Here is a 22324-nt window from a genome sequence, read left to right as displayed (position 1 = left end):
TGTTTGATCGTTGCGGACGACACATGACATCCGTTGAAGTTCGTTTTGTTGATCCTTCCACTCAGTTGTTTATTACAGAGGCCAACCAGCTATCTGACCATACACGCTGAGCTACCGTGCCGGCAATACCACTGAGCTAACGGGGGCGGACACTATCATAGTGAAATCCTCACATGTTTTGTTTAAGTTTAGGTAATAAATAAAAATCGGATGGGACCAAGTCGGGACTGTAGGGAGCGTGATCGATGACCGTGAGCCCAAGGAGTGGGATTGTTGGGGATGTTGCAGCGTTCGAGTGTGGTGTGGCATTGTCGTTCTGAAGGAGAGTGTGCTCCGTGTGTAGACTGACTCTTGGAATTCGAAACTCGATTACAACACGCTGTTTCTCACAGACTGAGATAGTTACGTTCATGGAAGTATAATAAGGGGAGTTGTCATGATGTCCGCCATATTAGTATGGGCTTCTGGTGGAAGTGTTTTGATAAACAGTACCAACTTGTATCATTATTTACAGGTGTACTAGTCGTTCCTGTTATAGTCTAACGCGTAAAGGAATGATATTACATTCATAAATGTACTCGTTCAAGTTATATTTTCTTTTATATGCATGAATTTCAGTTGCAATGGTTACTTCCACTGTAGTGTTTTATTTCTGTCTTTCAACTTTAGATTTCCTATCAGTCCAACTCGAAAACCTCTCTTGTGAACGCTGTGTGAAGGAAAGATTGGAAACCAACCAAACGTAGCAGAACATGTCTCATCATTTTCGGAAAGTGGACGTTGACCGACCCTCAGTTTTGTCAGTCCGTATGACGGAAAATTTTGGATCATGAAGGGAGCCTATTTATGTCACATACCTCTATTCTTGATTATTCGAAACGAATAATAAAATTACATTAACGAGGCGAAACGCATTGCATTAGGCGATCAGACAGGCACTTAAGACCAGAATATCGTCTGAAATTGCCTTCCTACTGCTGTATTATACACGGAAGCACTGTATCATGTACTGTCCATAACAGCTGTTGTATGCAGACTACAGAAGTTAAGAACAAGAATCAGTTGTCTGCGCCGGCTTGAAAGCAACTTACAGCGTAAGGCTGTAGAGCCGTCTTCCCTTCATATACTCCCATGGTTACGTGACACACCGCCGTGTTGCACGCTGCAGATACATATAGACATCAGTTTTCAGCGTGTCCTCCTATCTGACACTGACAAATAAAATGTTCAAGATCATGAAGAGCGTACAATGAAACACGATCTCTCTAGTAAGGGTAAGAATATCGTCTTAATCTTGGGATTATCAGTAGTTTTCTGTGCTGGCGTGTAGGTGCCGCTTGTGTAGATCTACAGCCTCACACAAAATTCCGCTAACAAGCTCAAACTGACCGGCTGCTTCAAGGAATCAGCTTGTGTCTCGTCATTTTACCAGACAGGTTAAACGGCCGACTTTGTTTTTCGTTTTGCTGCTTTCGTAGGCTGCACGCCAGCATCAGAGCCCAAAGAGGTGAACCGTCAGTCAGCCTACTTAACATGCGACGTAATAAATTTGACGCCGTTGCCCGATAATTCCACGTTCCTGCACGTTAAAGAACGTATCTCCGTTCTCACAGATAAACTGTTTCTCACTCTCAAAGCTGCTCCATTAAACATCTGTCTCCCTCTCGATGTACTAAACGCAGTAAGGCAATCCTTAGCGACAGCTCAGTTACTCTTTTGACGCATTTTTTTGCCCCTTAATACAGTATCTTTTACTGTTAGTAAGGTTTCTGTTTTATGAGGGACAGCTGATAAAGACGCACGAGATCACCACAAAAATAATTTTCCTTATGAATTATCTGGACTTGTGTTTACATACGTCTTCTGAGACGCAAAACTTCAAGTCACAGAAGAAAATTTAGGTCGGATATAGCATATGTATTATCAAACTTACTAAATCTGTAATTATTCTCAGATAATTAATTCCTGAAATCACCAAATGAGGATTGTCATTTAACTTCAGATCCTATGGAAACCACGTGCCTGATGGAGTGATAAATCCGAGAAATTTATCGTTAAATGGTATCTGCCTCGCAACATTACGCACTATAATACTCACTGAGATATGGCAACAAATATAATGCTTATATTATAAATTTTTATTTCACCGACAAAATCACAATTATTTTTTTGAATTACTGATATCAATTTTCACAGCAGCTACCCTTAGATCATATCATTAAGATGGCAACTTATTAATAAGTACACTACTGGCCATTAAAATTGCTACACCACGAAGATGACGTGCTTCAGACGAGAAATTTAACCGACAGGAAGAAGTTGCTGTGATATGCAAATCATTAGCTTTTCAGAGCATTCACACAAGGTTGGCGCCGGTGGCGACACCTGCACCGTGCTGACATGAGGAAAGTTTCCAACCGATTTCTCATACACAAACAGCAGTTGACCGGCGTTGCCTGGTGAAACGTTGTTGTGATGCCTCGTGTAAGGAGGAGAAATGCGTACCATCACGTTTCCGACTTTGATAAAGGTCGGATTGTAGCCTATCACGGTTTATCGTATCGCGACATTGGTGCTCGCGCTGTTAGAGATCTAATGACTGTTAGCAGAATATGGAATCGGTCGGCCGGTTCTAGGCGCTACAGTCTGGAAACGCGCGACCGCTACGGTCGCAGGTTCGAATCCTGCCTCGGGCATGGTTGTGTGTGATGTCCTTAGGTTAGTTAGGTTTAAGTAGTCCTGAGTTATAGGGGACTGATGACCTCAGAAGTTAAGTCCCATAGTGCTCAGAACCATTTGAACCATTTTTGAATCGGTGGGTTCAGCAGGGTAATACGGAACGCCGTGCTGGATCCCAACGGCATCGTATCACTAGCAGTCGAGATGACAGGCATCTTATCCGCATGGCTGTAACGGATCGTGCAGCCACGTCTCGATTCCTGAGTCAACAGATGGGGACGTTTGCAAGACAACAACCATCTGCACGAACAGTTCGACGACGTTTGCAGCGGCATGGACTATCAGCTCGGAGACCATGGCTGCGGTTACCCTTGACGCTGCACCACATACAGGAGCGCCTGCGATGGTGTACTCAACGACGAACCTGGATGCACGAATGGAAAAACGTCATTTTTTCGGATGAATCCAGGTTCTGTTTACAGCATCATGATGGTCGCATCCGTGTTTGGCGATATCGCGGTGAACGCAGATTGGAAGCGTGTATTCGTCATCGCCATACTGGCGATCACCCTGCGTGATGGTATGGGGTGCCGTTGGTTACACGTCTCGGTCACTTCTTGTTCGCATTGACGGCACTTTGAACAGTGGACGTTACATTTCAAATGTGTTACGACCCGTCGCTCTACCCTCCATTCGATCCCTGCGAAACCCTACATTTCAGCAGGATAATGCACGACCGCATGTTGCAGGTCCTGTACGGGTCTTTCTGGATACAGAAAATGTTGGACTGCTGCCCTGGCCAGCACATCCTCCAGATCTCTCATCAATTGTAAACGTCTGATCAATGGTGGCCGAGCAACTGGCTCGTCAGAATACGCCAGTCACTACTCTTGATGAACTGTGGTATCGTGTTGAAGCTGCATGGGCAGCTGTACCTGTACACGCCATCCAAGCTCTGTTTGTCTCAAGCCCAGGCGTATCAAGGCCGTTATTACGGCCAGAGGTGGTCGTTCTGGGTACTGGTTTCTCAGGATCTATGCATCCAAATTGCGTGAAAATGTAACCACAAGGCAGTTCTAGTGTAATATATTTGTCCAATGAATACCCGTTTATCATCTGTATTTCTTCTTGGTGTAGCAATTTTAATGGCCAGTAGTGCATTAATAAGTGACTGCTTTCGGGCTATATGCGATGTCAAACTGAGCTCAACGTCGGCTGAGAAATGTAGCGAGTGGCTGACTGAAATCAAATGGTGCTCCGAAATACAGTGAACTGAGACACTGCTTTGAAAACAGAAGTCCTTTCTCTGTCCTTCGGATCTTTCCTTTACCTGAGCTCATGGTCTATATTTATTGTGTGTTTACACTAATGTCAATACACATTTACTAATGTCTCCAGTGGACCAAAAACATTTAAAAAAAATACATATGCAGTCCTTTCCGACTGGAGGCACAGATCTCTTTTCACCATGGGCTTCTTAGTAAAAAGTGATTATCCCTTTTACACCAGGCCACAATCAATCAATCATTATACGGAGTTCAGGAAAAAAACCGGTAATAAGCTCAAAGTAGCGCAGGTCAACAAAACGCCAAATGACAACATGTCGTAAATGCAGCGTTGTGGAGGTATGGTCAACAAACGACACAGCCAGGCATCGGAGAGTGCCCTGAAATGTGTTCGCTTTCCCTTACATTCTGCACTTAATACCTATTCTATTAAAGAGCACCATAACGTGTTAAATCTGCTCAAGTCTTTAAAATCATATGGAAGGCTGTTATATGTACTGTGTATAGCTTGACTACTAAATCGACTACGGTAGAAGTATCACCATTGCATTAATTTGTTAAAATAATAAGCTGCAATCTAAAAAAAAGAGCGTTGCAATATCGTTATCACGATGTAATGTCGTAAGGTGGAAGGTTTTGAATAATTTTTTAGTTTACTCATTTTGAGCCGCAAGTGGCGAAGAGTAAACAAGATAATCTTCTTTGCCAAGATCGCCACTTATAAACTTTATTCTCGATAATCGGTTTCAGTAAACAATGTTACCATCTTCAGATCCGGAAAGCATTTATACAGTATAACTATACACAAAGCAATTGTAACATACAACATCAGGTATAATATAAAAGACATATCAGAAATACACTATACCTCGACAGACGGTTATTGCACATTTTTTAAATAGCGGCAAGAGTACTCTTTCTCATGAATTGGCATGTACTTTACATAACAGACTAGAAGCCTGATGCATCGGTATGTCAAAATTAAAACAAGATGTATCTCTCTTGTGCCACTCACAACAGAGCACACCATTCCAGCCAGGGCACTGCTAGACAGGCAGGCGGTGGCCAGTAAAAGATAGACATTGACGACTGGACCGCTTAACGAGAATAAAGGTTGTTTTTACCGATCTTGGCAAAGAAGTTTATCTTCTCTTTTTTTTTCAACAGCGAAACGCAAAGACAGCATGGTTTAATTTTTGATAATGTATGGAGAGAGCACAAGAATGAACTCTCCCTGCTCCCTGCCGCCGTTGGATAAGCAGCTGCAGCAGCAAGTCGTATACTCCTAGCTCACTCATTTGTTACATAGTTTAATTCTTAATTTCTTTGCGTGTTTTTGGTACTTGCATTGTTTAATTCATAAATTTCGAGCGTATTATAGTATTTGAGAGTTGTAGCATCGCGTTTTAGTACCTGAATAGTGTAAATTCGCGTAGTCGTTTGTCTACTGTTTTGTTTTGAACGGCCAGTGTCGGTTGGTCGCAGTCAGTGTGCTCCCTGCCGCCGTTGGATAAGCAGCTGAGCAGCAAGTCGTATACTCCTAGCTCACTCATTTGTTACATAGTTTAATTCTTAATTTCTTTGCGTGTTTTTGGTTCTTGCATTGTTTAATTCATAAATTTCGGGCGTATTATAGTATTTGAGAGTGTAGCATCGTGTTTTAGTACCTGAATAGTGTAATTTCGCTTAGTCTCCTTCCGCCACCGAGCAGTGTCAGCAGTGCGCAAGTAGCAGCATTACTGCATTTACTAGGCAATCTTGTATTTTAATAACCGTTTAAATTTTGTCGATTTGTTTGCGCTCTCTGTAGATTAGTTCAGACGTTCTTAGCAAAACAGTTTTTAGCATGGATAGGGACTGCAACTGTTGTGTTCGGATGCAGGCTGAGTTGGCATCCCTTCGCTCCCAGCTTCAGGCAGTGTTGGCTTCGGTCACACAGCTTGAGGCTGTTGCCAATGGGCATCACTGTGGGGGTCGGGATGGGGGTTTGTCGGGGACGGCCAGCTCGTCCCACGCATCCCCTGATCGGACTACGACTGTGGTTGCCCGGGATACTGCCCGCATTGAGGCTGATCCCTCACCTGTGGTAGAGTGGGAGGTCGTTTCAAGGTGTGGCAGGGGGCGAAAGACATTCCGGAGGGCTGAACGGAAAGCCTCTCCAGTTTGTCTGACGAACCGGTTTCAGGCTCTGTCTCAGGCTGATACTGATCTTCGGCCTGACATGGCTGCTTGTCCTGTTCCAGAGGTTGCCCCTCAGTCTGCAAGATCCGGGCAGTCGCAGAGGGTGGGCTTACTGGTAGTTGGGAGCTCCAACGTCAGGCGCGTAATGGGGCCCCTTAGAGAAATGGCAGCAAGAGAGGGGAAGAAAACCAATGTGCGCTCCGTGTGCATACCGGGGGGAGTCATTCCAGATGTGGAAAGGGTCCTTCCGGATGCCATGAAGGGTACAGGGTGCACCCATCTGCAGGTGGTCGTTCATGTCGGCACCAATGATGTGTGTCGCTATGGATCGGAGGAAATCCTCTCTGGCTTCCGGCGGCTATCTGATTTGGTGAAGACTGCCAGTCTCGCTAGCGGGATGAAAGCAGAGCTCACCATCTGCAGCATCGTCGACAGGACTGACTGCGGACCTTTGGTACAGAGCCGAGTGGAGGGTCTGAATCAGAGGCTGAGACGGTTCTGCGACCGTGTGGGCTGCAGATTCCTCGACTTGCGCCATAGGGTGGTGGGGTTTCGGGTTCCGCTGGATAGGTCAGGAGTCCACTACACGCAACAAGCGGCTACACGGGTAGCAGGGGTTGTGTGGCGTGGGCTGGGCGGTTTTTTAGGTTAGATGGCCTTGGGCAAGTACAGAAAGGGCAACAGCCTCAACGGGTGCGGGGCAAAGTCAGGACATGCGGGGACCAAGCAGCAATCGGTATTGTAATTGTCAACTGTCGAAGCTGCGTTGGTAAAGTACCGGAACTTCAAGCGCTGATAGAAAGCACCGAAGCTGAAATCGTTATAGGTACAGAAAGCTGGCTTAAGCCAGAGATAAATTCTGCCGAAATTTTTACAAAGGTACAGACGGTGTTTAGAAAGGATAGATTGCATGCAACCGGTGGTGGAGTGTTCATCGCTGTTAGTAGTAGTTTATCCTGTAGTGAAGTAGAAGTGGATAGTTCCTGTGAATTATTGTGGGTGGAGGTTACACTAAACAACCGAACTAGGTTAATAATTGGCTCCTTTTACCGACCTCCCGACTCAGCAGCATTAGTGGCAGAACAACTGAGAGAAAATTTGGAATACATTTCACATAAATTTTCTCAGCATGTTATAGTCTTAGGTGGAGATTTCAATTTACCAGATATAGACTGGGACACTCAGATGTTTAGGACGGGTGGTAGGGACAGAGCATCGAGTGACATTATACTGAGTGCACTATCCGAAAATTACCTCGAGCAATTAAACAGAGAACCGACTCGTGGAGATAACATATTGGACCTACTGATAACAAACAGACCCGAACTTCTCGAATCTGTATGTACAGAACAGGGAATCAGTGATCATAAGGCCGTTGCAGCATCCCTGAATATGGAAGTTAATAGGAATATAAAAAAAGGGAGGAAGGTTTATCTGTTTAGCAAGAGTAATAGAAGGCAGATTTCAGACTACCTAACAGATCAAAACGAAAATTTCTGTTCCGACACTGACAATGTTGAGTGTTTATGGAAAAAGTTCAAGGCAATCGTAAAATGCGTTTTAGACAGGTACGTGCCGAGTAAAACCGTGAGGGACGGGAAAAACCCACCGTGGTACAACAACAAAGTTAGGAAACTACTGCGAAAGCAAAGAGAGCTCCACTCCAAGTTTAAACGCAGCCAAAACCTCTCAGACAAACAGAAGCTAAACGATGTCAAAGTTAGCGTAAGGAGGGCTATGCGTGAAGCGTTCAGTGAATTCGAAAGTAAAATTCTATGTACCGACTTGACAGAAAATCCTAGGAAGTTCTGGTCTTACGTTAAATCAGTAAGTGGCTCGAAACAGCATATCCAGACACTACGGGATGATGATGGCATTGAAACAGAGGATGACACGCGTAAAGCTGAAATACTAAACACCTTTTTCCAAAGCTGTTTCACAGAGGAAGACCGCACTGCAGTTCCTTCTCTAAATCCTCGCACAAACGAAAAAATGGCTGACATCGAAATAAGTGTCCAAGGAATAGAAAAGCAACTGGAATCACTCAATAGAGGAAAGTCCACTGGACCTGACGGGATACCAATTCGATTCTACACAGAGTACGCGAAAGAACTTGCCCTCCTTCTAACAGCCGTGTACCGCAAGTCTCTAGAGGAACGGAGGGTTCCAAATGATTGGAAAAGAGCACAGGTAGTCCCAGTCTTCAAGAAAGGTCGTCGAGCAGATGCGCAAAACTATAGACCTATATCTCTGACGTCGATCTCTTGTAGAATTTTAGAACATGTTTTTTGCTCGCGTATCATGTCATTTCTGGAAACCCATAATCTACTATGTAGGAATCAACATGGATTCCGGAAACAGCGATCGTGTGAGACCCAACTCGCCTTATTTGTTCATGAGACCCAGAAAATATTAGATACAGGCTCCCAGGTAGATGCTATTTTTCTTGACTTCCGGAAGGCGTTCGATACAGTTCCGCACTGTCGCCTGATAAACAAAGTAAGAGCCTACGGAATATCAGACCAGCTGTGTGGCTGGATTGAAGAGTTTTTAGCAAACAGAACACAGCATGTTGTTATCAATGGAGAGACGTCTACAGACGTTAAAGTAACCTCTGGCGTGCCACAGGGGAGTGTTATGGGACCATTGCTTTTCACAATATATATAAATGACTTAGTAGATAGTGTCGGAAGTTCCATGCGGCTTTTCGCGGATGATGCTGTAGTATACAGAGAAGTTGCTACATTAGAAAATTGTAGCGAAATACAGGAAGATCTGCAGCGGATAGGCACTTGGTGCAGTGAGTGGCAACTGACCCTTAACATAGACAAATGTAATGTATTGCGAATACATAGAAAGAAGGATCCTTTATTGCATGATTATATGATAGCGGAACAAACACTGGTAGCAGTTACTTCTGTAAAATATCTGGGAGTATGCGTACGGAACGATTTGAAGTGGAATGATCATATAAAACTAATTGTTGGTAAAGCGGGTACCAGGTTGAGATTCATTGGGAGAGTGCTTAGAAGATGTAGTCCGTCAACAAAGGAGGTGGCTTACAAAACACTTGTTCGACCTATACTTGAGTATTGCTCATCAGTGTGGGATCCGTACCAGGTCGGGTTGATGGAGGAGATAGAGAAGATCCAAAGAAGAGCGGCGCGTTTCGTCACTGGGTTATTTGGTAACCGTGATAGCGTTACGGAGATGTTTAATAAACTCAAGTGGCAGACTCTGCAAGAGAGGCGCTCTGCATCGCGGTGTAGCTTGCTCTCCAGGTTTCGAGAGGGTGCGTTTCTGGATGAGGTATCGAATATATTGCTTCCCCCTACTTATACTTCCCGAGGAGATCACGAATGTAAAATTAGAGAGATTAGAGCGCGCACGGAGGCTTTCAGTCAGTCGTTCTTCCCGCGAACCAAACGCGACTGGAACAGGAAAGGGAGGTAATGACAGTGGCACGTAAAGTGCCCTCCGCCACACACCGTTGGGTGGCTTGCGGAGTATCAATGTAGATGTAGATGTAGATGTACTCTAACAAGCTGATCATTATCTGTAAACTATGACAAATATTAAAGAAGAAAACAAATATCAAATTTTAAAACACTCTTGAATTTCGAGATACGATTTTATACAGCATATGCTCGTAATTTGTGCCATCAATGTCGATACAGAGTTGAAATCCTTGAAGAAATCAGTGGCTCATCCTGTCGAAAAATTCCTGGTGTGCTGCAAACGATTGTTGCTGCCTGCCCTTCACAGTTGCCAGCGACTGCGACTAATCGCTCGTTCGCTACCGTTTTACGACTGTAGGTGCTCAACGCTGCATTTTCAACCTGAGGGTGTCTGGCATGTTCAATTCGAAGTTCTCCACACTGATATGATCTTGTTATCGCCCTCCTTTTTTCTACATCCTCTTTTCTATGGAACTGCGCCTTGGACCATCAGAAACTACATGTCGACGAAAACTTATAAGTTACACATCATTTTGCTGGCGTTATACCGCTGTAGCAGTCTCCATATCTTAATTCTATTATCTCATTCACTGAATCAACCTAGAACAAAATGTTCGGATGGCCAATCATCATGGAAATATATTAGACCTAATGGCAACAAATAGATCCGACATCTTTGACGGTGGCTACATCGAAATTGCTGTCAGTGACTATGAGGCAGTTCTAGCAATAATGATTACCAAAGTGCAAAGGGCAACTAGATCAAATAGAGAGATTTATACGTTCAGCAAACAGATAAAGGTGCAGTAGTGTCATATCTCGACGAAGGAACTCGAGACTCACAGTCCAGGACAAGAGCATGTAGAGGAAGTATGGCTCAAATTTAAAAGAATAGTAGACCGTGCACTGGATAGATACGTACGCAATAGAACAGTTCATGACGGCACGGACCCTCCTTGGTATACAGTCACTGTACAGAAACTTCTAAAGAAACAAAGCATGTGGCTATAGACGGAGAGATGTTGAAAGAAATGCGTTTAGCTGTCAGAAGACCAATACTTGGAGCGTTCAATAACTGCCGTAGCATAACACTGTCGACAGGTCTTTCAGTAAGTACGAAGAAATTCTGTTCGTATGTAAAGGCTTTTACTGGTACCAAAGTTAGTGTACGGAAATCAACGGACTAGACAGGAACGGAAACTGAGTGTAGCAAACAAAAAACTCAAATATTGTTATTTTCTTACTCTATTCGCCAAAGTTTTTGCGATGACTAGTTTCGGACCATCACATCCGTTTTCAAACCACGGCCTTAGACGTGAGTGCAATCATACCAATGTACATGTGAGCAACCGAATGTTCATTACTCGTTACTAAAACTCGTTACATGAATACAAATGTTAAACTTCATAAGAGTACACAATGCGATTTCTTGCCAATCGAACGCAGCAAACCGTCATCAGTGTTGGAACTTCATAAAAGCATAAATGCTAATCTATGTATTTAAATTTTCCTTTACAAATATTTTCCCAGTTAAATTCTCGAACAGCCTAAAAGAAGAGTGATATAGGTATTACTATCAATGGCATTGAGACACCACTGAAATTGAGCATAGCTCCATAGTCCGACGGAATCCCTGCCAGAACAGTACTGAATTTGCGGCTACGTTAGTCCGTCTTTTAACTATAATCTACTGTAGAAGAAGAAACTGTACCCAACAGCTGAAAGAAAGCACAGGTCACATCCGTCTGCATAAATGGTAGCAAAACATTACTGTCCAGTAACCTTGACATCACTTTGTTGTAGAAGCTTATGTTTTGAGCTCAGACATAATGAAGTATGTTGAACAGAAGGACCTCCTCTATAGTTACCAACATGGATTTCAGAAACATCGATCATGAGAAACTCACTCCCACTTTTCTCACATACTGAAAGCCATAGATCAGGGGATTCAGGTATATGCAGTATTTTTCGATTTGACTCAATACCATATCTACACATACTACCAGAGGTACGATCGTTTGGCATATCAAACGAAATGTGTGACTGCACTGAGGATTTTTTGGCAGTGAGGAGGCAGAAATCGTTGTATAAAAATGGGTGATGACAGCATAAACATATCTTACAATTATTTTCGAAGATTCAACTGAAACGATTGCTTCCTACCCAACGGAGACACTGTCTTCCTCTCCTACGTGAACAATAAATAGAAAATGTAGATATAGCAAAAAAAAAAAAAAAAAAAAAAAGAAGACACGACTAAAGAAAAATTGCTGTGTTCTTGGAAATACGCGTGCATAAATACTGTGAACATAGTTTTTCATACTTCGTCTGTCTGTTCCACTTTGCATAGCATCTAATGACAGAGACCCGTTACTGTTGTGTGTGAATTCCTAAGTGACCAAACTGCTGAGGTCATTGGTCCCTAGAGTTACACACTACTTAAACTAAATTAAATTAACTTGTACTAAGAACAACACACACACCCATGCCCGAGGGAGGACTCGAACCTTCGGCGGGAGGGGCCGCGCAGTCCGTGATGTAGCGCCTCAAACCACGCAGACTCGTTATTCCATCTCAGTCCATCAAGTGACTTATTTGTTACGTTATGCAACCGTATGTAAATTCATAATGAAACTCCCATTTGATGGGAACATGTAACTGAATATGATAAACCACCGTACTAATGATTATTGCCTTTGACTAATTTCAATTTACTCTTCATTTAATCTCCGAAAATTGTTAACTTGTGATTATATCGCGGGGAAGTCTTGGAATTCCTGGAGCCGTTATCTTACCGTTATCGGTATCAATAACAAGCAAAAATCGTCGAGATTCTTAACTGTTAATCAAGGAGATTCTTGATCGTTGGGATACATTTCGGTAAAATGGTTTCACATTCACATTTTATCGGGTAACGTCATTTTTGTTTTGAAAATTGTAATTCAATATACAGAATACAGCATTTACTAAGGAAATACATTTGCTTTAATTATTTATTCAGATTTGTGTAACACAAGGGTGGTCAAGCTTTTCTGTCGACCGCCTCCTTTTGTGTCTCTGTTAATAGTAAAATTTTCTAACCGCCCACTAGTAACACATTAATGGTAATTTATAAGGTAGGGAAGTAACTTATAAAATTTTGTAAAGCAGAATTACAGCAAGTTAAGGCATATAATAATAATAATCACCTATCAAATATATTGAAAATTTTTTTAAAAAGTAATGAAAATAGTTTTAAAACACTTACCTCCCACCGCCCACCTTGAAAGCTGGAACGCCCACTAGTGACCAGTAGGGGTCAGGTTGAGTACCACTGGACTGTAACACAAAGCCGGTGTGGGTGAGTCTTACTATTTGGGTGAGTCTTACTATGAGATAGTGTATAATGAGGTGAAAGGCAGTTACATCTTTATTAAGAGATTTACTATCATAATTTGCTAAACTCTTATGCAGCGTCAATGAATTTCTACCGGATGGAAATCGTCAAAATTTAGCGCTACACGTGTTTTCCTCGTTGCGGGTAAGTGTTAAATGTGTAACTACCCATCATAAGCGGTGTGTTTTAATTTGACTTAGGGTGACTATTCGTCCTGATTAATCGAGATTGCCCCAGTTTTGAGCCTCCAAAAGTATGTTCTGACATTTTTGTAAAAAAATCTAGCAATTTATTCCGATTTTCAAGTATTATTTTCAAACATTTCCAAACCGGTTAAAATTATTCTGACTGTCGATTTTGTAAACTAACAATTTTGTTACGTAGGTACCCCGTAATAGATGAATGGATGAATCACTGTAAGGATGGCGTACTCGACTTTCTTTGCTAGTGTTAGAACGTGGTGGTGGTAAGTTATAACGATTTGTCATAATTATAATCCCAAAACAGCTTCAGCCATGTTGTTATACACCACGAAAGGTACTGTTCGAATGACTGCAGTGTTCAACAACAACAACAAAATCTAGATTCGTAGAAAATATTTCATGTGGAAAAAAGATGTACGAGGCAACTATCAACGAAGTTATAGCTCCACATTCCTAAAATCATGTAACAGCTGTTGTAAACAGTCTAAGATACTTTTCGATATCTACGGATGCTAGCAACCATGGGCACCAGAAAATTTTACTGTGTTAGTTTTGTAATATTCCTCAGGTGAGGGCGGATCGCAGATTAAATTGCCTGGCCTTGATGAATCGCAGAACGAGTGATCTTAAACAATTTTTAATTATCTTTCTCATGTAGTACTGTCATTGAACATAACCTCAAAGTGTGTTGCATTTGCTGCAAATTATACTAATTGTAATTTTGGAGGGGGGGGGGGAGTTTAATGAAGAAAAAAATTAATCATGTTTTCATTCTCCTGAAAAAACAGTTATTACAGGACTCTAGTATTGTTGGTATAGCTCGTTCAGTACATGTTGCTCGTAACACACTTCAAAATGTATGTGATTGGTTCTGACTGCACTGTTCTAACATCTTCATATATATTTTTTTCTTCTCGTGTTGCAGAACTCACTGAATTCAGCGAATTTGTTGGTGTCACTTACAGAAATTTACTTCCCTTTTGCCATAGAAGATGGTTTTCATTGTTTCCATCCTTAGAAAGGATTTTAAAAATGTGCCAACCTTCGAAGTCTTACTTTTTGTCACAGTCTTAACTCAAAGTGCCCTGCAGTCTTAAAGAGTTTTTTCGGTCATCCTGTAAATAAAGGTCATTTACTTCTTGTACATTCACAAATTAGTGTATTGCAACATTGCATTCCGAGCGCTGAGAAGCAGAATAATTCCATATGTGAAGTATTAGTAAAGTTTTGAAAAGTAAAAATTCAAGGAACAACGAAAATTTTGTACCATTTAGTGCAAGAAAACTGCTGAATGATTGTGATGACCAGTCTGTCATGAAATTTGAGAGAGCAGTATTAACATTTTATTATGCTTCAGAAGCCTATTTATCCTTTTGGCCACATAATATCTGCGTTTCCTATATGCTCATGGATGCTGCTCGTAGAACCTTCGGAATGGTAAGTAGTTGAAAATGTGGCTAAAAGAAAAGGACATTAGTAAATGATAGTCCCTTACTTGGTGAATTAGTTCATACTGAGACTCCAGTAAAACAACAAGTGGAAACGGGGAGTGAATACTGGCATCAGTTGACAGCACATGAAAAATGGTGTAGATTTTTCAATTCTTGCCAGAGAATCGCTTAACATAGCACGATACCTCTTTCCACTGCTTGCCCACACTGCAAGTTTTCGGCTTGCAATGCTCGCAGTGGACAGACGAGCATACTTACTCTGAGGAGTGTTGGGCGTATTTTCTATCTTGTTTCAACTTCCTTAAATATAACTGTACTGATTTCTGTTCATACCTGTCAGGCAAATCTGAGTTGCTGAATGAAATTTCACCTTTAAAGAAATATGATAGCAGAATGGAATCCACCAGGAAATAAATTTCTTGTGTTAATTTTAAAACTTTTTCTGTCGTGATTGTTAGTGCATGTCTTCCTTACATTCCCTATTATGAATGTTACATTTCTTAATAAGTCAATTTCTGAAAGCTTGACATTTTCTCCTTTACAGTTTTTCCATTGTTTTTTTTGTTATACACATAGCTATTCTGGTTATGCACAGGCACATGCAGAGATTTCCATTCCCTCTGTCTTCTCTACCGTCTTATCAATGTACACTGTTCCTGACATCTCTCCTCGACCTTAACGTCTCTTGTCTGAATAACACAGCAGAAACACCCGTTCCTATCAGAGCACAATCTTTTCTGTCCCGCTTCATCGTTCAGCCATTTTCTCTATGTTCTTATCAGCAGCCGGAAACTGGATCTGGAACAACCACCCATGCTATATTACAGAACTGAGTAAAATCTACAGCTTCAGAAGACTGTCAATGACATATCTTCTGAAGCAATAATAATGACAACCATTGTCCCTGTACGCACTTGTCGCCCTTTCACGTTCCAACCATATGTTCCTCATTTCCCATTAGTCTTAGCTGATACTGTCTCCTTAAGTTTCTTTTCCCCCATAACTTGCTGTATCAGAAAAAGTCTGTTTTGTGCACCTATAAATTCTTTTTATATCTTTTACCATCGTTATTATTATTATCGTTATTATTACTATTATTAGTATTAGTATTACTATTATCTGTGCAGTATTTATTATTAATAATACTATTATTTTAAATATTATTGCTATTATCACTATAAATGGCAGCAGTAGAAGTCCTGCCAGTATTAACTTTATTAGTTCGTAGTCAGAATTATTTACTCTCTTTGTCACTGCAGAAACCCAAATTATTTTAATACTATTTGTCTTGGGTAACTATGATGTGAAAAATACGCTGTATGTGTTAAACTCTGGTCCGATGTAAGAGAGGGCTTGAGGCCATAGTCAGATCAGCTTATAGATAATTATAAATCTATACTTGATTACCATTACTCATATTGGTAAAGCCTACATTTCAAGTGGAAGTTGAAATGTTACAATTAAAAGCCATATTTAACGAGACATAAAAAGTTGTCCCACTTTTTGGCCAAGAAAGGGTGTGAAAACCCCACTTTTGTCCAAAATAATTATGGTCACACAAATTTGGTTGCCTGATTACAACCTGCTGATTATTACAAAACACACACACACACGCGCACACACACACACACACACACACACACACACACACACACACACACATGCATGCACGCACGCACTCACATACATAAACGCGCGATTCATTAAGGCGAAGAAAAAATGAGTCGTACTAAAAGCCTTCAATATAGTGTGAAGAAATCGTAAAGCAAATGATTGTCAGAAGTAAATTAAAAGCAAGGGCAATAACAATTAGAGCGTAATGGGAATTCCACTGTTAAATGCGGAGGAGAGACAGACAGGTGGAAAGAACACATTGAGTGCGTTTATGAGGGAGAGGACTTAAATGATGTCTTGATAAACGAAGAAAAAGGAGTCGATAGGGAAGGGGTAGGAGATCCAGTATTAGAATCAGAATTTAGAAGAGCTTCGGAAGGCTTAAAATCAAATAAATCAGAAGGGATACATAATATTCCATCGGAATTTCTAAAATCATTGGTATGTAGAATGTGTGAGACTGACAATATACCATAAGACTTTCGGAAAAACATCATCCATTCAATTCCCAAGAATGCAAGATCCGAAAAGTGTGAAAAGTATCGCACAATCAGCTTAACAACTCATGCATCCAAGTAGCTCACAAGAATAATACACAGAAGAATGGAAAAGAAAACTGAGGATGAGTTAGAAAAGGTAAAGGCACCAGAGAGGCATTTTTCCTTCGCGTTTGAGAATGGAAACAGGACTGAAGAAAAATCAAGAAACGTTCATAGGATTCGTCGGCTTGGAAAAAGAGTTCGACAATGTAAAGTAGTGCAAGATGCTCGAAATACTGAAAAAAAAAAAAAACGCAGGGGTGGGCTATATCGAAAGACGGGTGATAACAATATGTACAAGAACCAAGTGGGAACAATAAGAGTGGAAGAGTAAGGACGGATTAAAGAGGGTGTAAGACAGATTTGTATTCTTTTGCCCCTACTGTTCAATCTATACAGCGAAGATGCAATGACAAAATGAAAGTAAATTTCAAGAGTGGCATTAAAATTCAAGGTGAAGGGAGATCGATGTTAAGATTCGCTGATGATATTGCTATCGTCAGTAAAGTGAAGAATGATTACAGGATCTATTGAATGGAATTAACTGTCTAATAAATACGGAATATGGATTAAGAGTGATGATGATGAGGTCCTGTACTCCGAGGAGCGTAGGGGACGATGCGGGAAACCCGGAACGCCGTACTAGGCAAGGTCCTAGCGGAGGTAGTTTGCCATTGCCTTCGTCCGACCGTAATGGGAATAAATGATGATGATAAAAACGACACAACAACACCCAGTCATCTCGAGGCAGGGAAAATCCCTGACCGCGCCGGAAATCGAAAACGGGACCCCGTGCACGGGAAGCGAGAACGCTACCGCAAGACCACGAGCTGTGGATAACAAGAGTAGATCCAAGAAAGACGAAAGTAATGAGAAGTAGCAGAAAAGAGAACAGCGAGAAACTTATCATCATAATTGGTGATAACAAAGAAGATGAAGTTAAGGAATTCTGCTACCTAGGCAGCTTGGAACCGCGTGACCGCTACGGTCGCAGGTTCGAATCCTGCCTCGGGCATGGATGTGTGTGATGTCCGTAGGTTAGTTAGGTTTAAGTAGTTCTAAGTTCTCGGGGACTGATGACCTTAGAAGTTAAGTCCCATAGTGCTCAGAGCCATTTTTGAACCTAGGCAGCTGAATAACTCGTGACAAACAGAGCAAGCAGCATATAAAAAACAGACATCCACTAGCAACAACGGCATCCCTGGCCAAAAGAAATCAACTACTATGAAATATATGTCTTAATTTGAGGAAGAAATTTCTGATAATGTACGTTTGGAGCTCAGCATTGTATGACTCGGCTTTGCTTGGTCCTTCTCGCAAGTACATTTCAGTTAGCGTTGAGATGCGGCGTTTTTCGGTCTGCACAACTCTCAGAGTTCGGCAGAATCATGGTGTCAGCAGCGCTGTTTAACCTTTGCTATTTGTTCATGGTATGAAGGAGGCTCGCAGGTCCAGTGGATGTTTGTACGAAATGGGACAGTCTAGCCATCTATCGTCACAATCGTTTAAAATGAATGGGAAAGTCAGAAGAGAGGGATGAGAATGCTCAATTCGTGTAAGCAACGGGTTCTGCATATTTGCTATGAAACGACACTACAATACCATGCAGGAAGAAATTAGAGATTTAGTTGACAATAAAAGAGCAAAAAATTACAATGATCAACAGATGAGACTCATTGTTTTGTACGTGAAGAAGCACTTTGTGCTAAATTTGCAGGCATGGAGCACGTCAAGAAATTGGTGGTACGAATACTAAAATTTCTGAAGTCGCACCCGTTGTACGACTCTCAATTGCAACAGTTTTCAGTGGAAGTGAAGGAAGACTATGGAGACTTCATACATTACTACAAACTACGCTGGTTAAATCAAGGCGCATGCCTGGAACGATTTGCCGATTTAAAACTCGCTGTTGTTGAGTTTACGAAGCAAGAAGGAGAGCAGGAACGGAATTTAGAACATTCTGAATGGATTGCAAAAAAATGGCTCTGAGCACTATGGGACTTAACATATAGGGTCATCAGTCCCCTAGAACTTAGAACTACTTAAACCTAACTAACCTAAGGACATCACACAACACCCAGCCATCACGAGGCAGAGAAAATCCCTGACCCCGCCGGGAATCGAACCCGGGAACCCGGGCGTAGGAAGCGAGAACGCTACCGCACGACCACGAGATGCGGGCAATGGATTGCAGACTTTCATATTTTAATTTGGACTTGACTGCACACTGTCCGCAGTAAGACATTGTAAGGTAACTTCTTTCTGATTTGATGAGGATGCATCTAAAAAGAAAATTACGTTGCAAAAGGGACACGTTCTGAAGAGTCCAGTTCCCTAACCTCACACGGCGTTAAAGTAAACGCGAGGTTTGAAGAATTCATCCTGGCCTTGAATGAATTACAGGGATAGTTTTATAAAAGTTTTGACGACACTGTGAATCTTGCATCTGTTTTCGAACTGTTTTCGAGACCATTTACCGTTCAGTTGAAAGCGCCCTCGGTATATGCAGAAGGTACTGATTGATCTGTAAGGTAATTCCAGTTTTAATGACAAATCCTTTTACGTTAGAATCGTTTAGAACGCCTACATTGTTTTCCTAACGTAGAGTTTTCAGGTTTCTATTACGAGGTTGCAAAAGTGTGAATACGTGGCACCTTTGAGTGGGAAACTGTGAAATTATCTGCGCTGTACATATATCGACAGTCTGTACGAGACAAAAATTTACAGTCCGTACGAGACAAAAATTATATCTTCAGCGCGCCAAAAATAATTAAATAATGCCGAGAATTGGTTTTGTTTGTGATCTGTATTGCTGAAAAATGTGAATATAATACAAAGTCCTATGCAGTGCCAATACGCTGCCATTTATAAGCGGCGCGTTCGCAGTTACCCAGCGTAGCCTGGCGAAGGGGGAAATGTGCTGCGCCGGCCGGGGGTGGCAGAGCGGTTCTAGGCGCTACAGTCTGGAACCGCGCGACCGCTAAGGTCGCAGGTTCGAATCCAGCCTCGGGGATGGATGTGTGTGATGTCCTTATGTTAGTTAGGTGTAAGTAGTTCTAAGTTCTAGGGGACTGATGACCTCAGAAGTTAAGTCCCATAGTGCTCAGAGCCATTTGAACCAAACGTGCCGCGGGCCAGAACGGTTTGGCCGTGGTGTCTGTGCGCGAGCCGGAATCGTGGTCACCTCTGCTGTAGAGGAAGAGGGAAACATCGAGCAAGTAACTGATAACGTAGGTTGCATGTGCTATTCTGAGATGAAGAGGTTGGCACAGGAGAGGAATTCGTAGTGGGCAGTATCAAACGAGGCAGAAAACTTAGGACTTTAAAAAAATTGAGCTAATGGATCCTTCCTTCGCTTCCAGGTAGAATAATTCATATTTATGGGACAAAAGCAAATAAATGATCTTTGGTTCCACTAATAATTGTTTACTAATAAAATATTGGCTCTAACTAGCGTCCACGAAAACAGTTGTATGCAAAAACATAAATTTTTAAGCTGATGATATTAATAACTGCACTGAATCCATGATTATGACAGCATACAGTAAATGTCATACAAAGACTTCATATTATGTGTTATGTGTCAAATATGATACAACAGATTAGTGTACTGTTGTGTGGCTAAACTATGTATGCAAAAAGGTCTTGAAAGTAGATTTAAATCACATATGCCGGCCGGAGTGTCCGTGCGGTTCTAGGCGCTACAGTCTGGAACCGAGCAACCGCTACCGTCGCAGGTTCGAATCCTGCCTCGGGCATGGATGTGTGTGATGTCCTTAGATTAGTTAGGTTTAATTAGTTCTAAGTTCTAGGCGTCTGATGACCTCAGAAGTTAAGTCGCATAGTGCTCAGAACCATTTGAACCAACCAAATCACATGTCATTAATGACTGCTGTAAACAAGATACATTACAGTACAAATGTCATAGGGGACCTAATTTCTCAAACAATTTTTTCTGCATGAGGGAAACAGTTTACGTATTGTGCAGGATAGTCTCCTCCTAATACCGAGCGAGGTGGCGCAGTGGTTAGCACACTGGACTCGCATTTGGGAGGACGACGTTTCAATCCCGCGTCCAGCCGTCCTGATTTAGGTTTTCCTTGATTTCCATAAATCGCTCCAGGCAAATGCCGGGATGGTTCCTTTGAAAGGGCACGGCCGACTTCCTTCCTCGTCTTTCTCTAGTCCGGTGAGACGGATGAGCTCGCTGTTTGGTCTCTTCCCCCTAACAACCCAACCCAATCTCCTCCTAATAACAGTGTTAGGATACAAGAGTATTAAACTACAGTTAACAGAATGAATAGCACCAAAACAGTACACACCGATATATTTTGTTCAAGTGAAGTTCCGCAGCTTTCGGTATTTGGAAAAAGGAGAGCTGAGTGTCGAAGAGCTGGAATACGACTTTCTTTATGCAACGACTAATTTCAGAAGCATTACCATCTGCCAATAGACCTACTAACACAGCATCTTGGTTCAAAACATTTATAAAAATTACGTAGTTGAAAAAAAATACACATACTGCCAACACTGTGTTGGAGTTTTTACACGCGAATTTCAACATGCGGATCATTTCACTCAGGTTTCCAGGTCGCTTCAATGACGGACAAAATTAACCCCCCCCCCCCCCCCTTTAATAGTCCAGACCTCAACCCATGTGACTTTTTTCTTTGGGGACACCTAAAGGAAAAAATTTTCCCGAAACGTCCACATGATTTAATGGAGCTCAGAAGACTCATTCTTCGAGCTTGCAGTGAAATTACGGAAGACATGTGCCGTAGGGTAATCACTAACTTCAGTGTTCGTTTGAAGGAAGTTAGGAAACGAAATGGTGGACATATTGAGGATGTGCTGAGTTAGAACAAATCTCCATGGACGGCTCTTGATTGTAGTATATGTTCCTTTCAGATTGTATTGAAAATAAAGTTTATATTCAAAAACAAAGTGGTAACACATTTAGTGCACCACCCTGTATTATTATTATAACTCCGTTTGGCACAATAGCGTGATCCATGACTTTCAATGACAATGCTACCAAAACGAGTCTTTGATAATATATTAACTGCAACTACCCAGCGGTCATGCCTTTCCTTTTTAAATGCAAAATTAGAAGACATTAGTACATTATGGTTCACAGGTACTATGAATATAGTGCAAAGAGTGCTTACACTGTAAAGGCAACATACCTCGCGAACACACACGAAACTTGGATACAGTATTTGGACCCAAATAAACTACTGGTTGTTCATGGGAAATGCTAGACCTCCTTTGTTACCTTTCTCTTATCTTCATATGGAAGATATAGGGTGAGCCAGGAGGAAAGGTACACGCTTTCAGGGGTGATAGTGATTCATTTTTTTCTCTAGTACTAATGCTTTTTGCGAAGAGAGCGAGAGAATGTTGAAAAACTCGCTCGACGCGCATACACTGTAGCTTACGTAGTTTTTGTAGGCCAATTTGAGATAGTTTCTCAGTTTGATAGACCACAAAAATCCCGTATGAGACTGTTCGTCTCAACTTGCTACCGCAATATGCTA

General features: G+C 41.8%; 1 protein-coding gene across 1 annotated transcript in view; it reads right to left on the bottom strand.

The window, feature by feature from the left end:
• LOC124622912 (B-cell lymphoma 6 protein homolog) overlaps positions 1 to 22324 on the bottom strand; it is a 379210-nt gene that overhangs the window by 201592 nt on the left and 155294 nt on the right. The window contains exon 4 of the mRNA XM_047148701.1: positions 12852 to 12922. The gene's annotated coding sequence lies outside the window, so the exon portion shown is untranslated. The remainder of the gene's footprint in view (positions 1 to 12851; positions 12923 to 22324) is intronic.

This window comes from Schistocerca americana, chromosome 7 (genome assembly GCF_021461395.2).
Source record: "Schistocerca americana isolate TAMUIC-IGC-003095 chromosome 7, iqSchAmer2.1, whole genome shotgun sequence".
Taxonomy (NCBI): domain Eukaryota; kingdom Metazoa; phylum Arthropoda; class Insecta; order Orthoptera; family Acrididae; genus Schistocerca; species Schistocerca americana.
The sequence above is the reverse complement of the archived record's forward strand: the minus strand, read 5'-3'. Positions and strand labels throughout refer to the sequence as shown.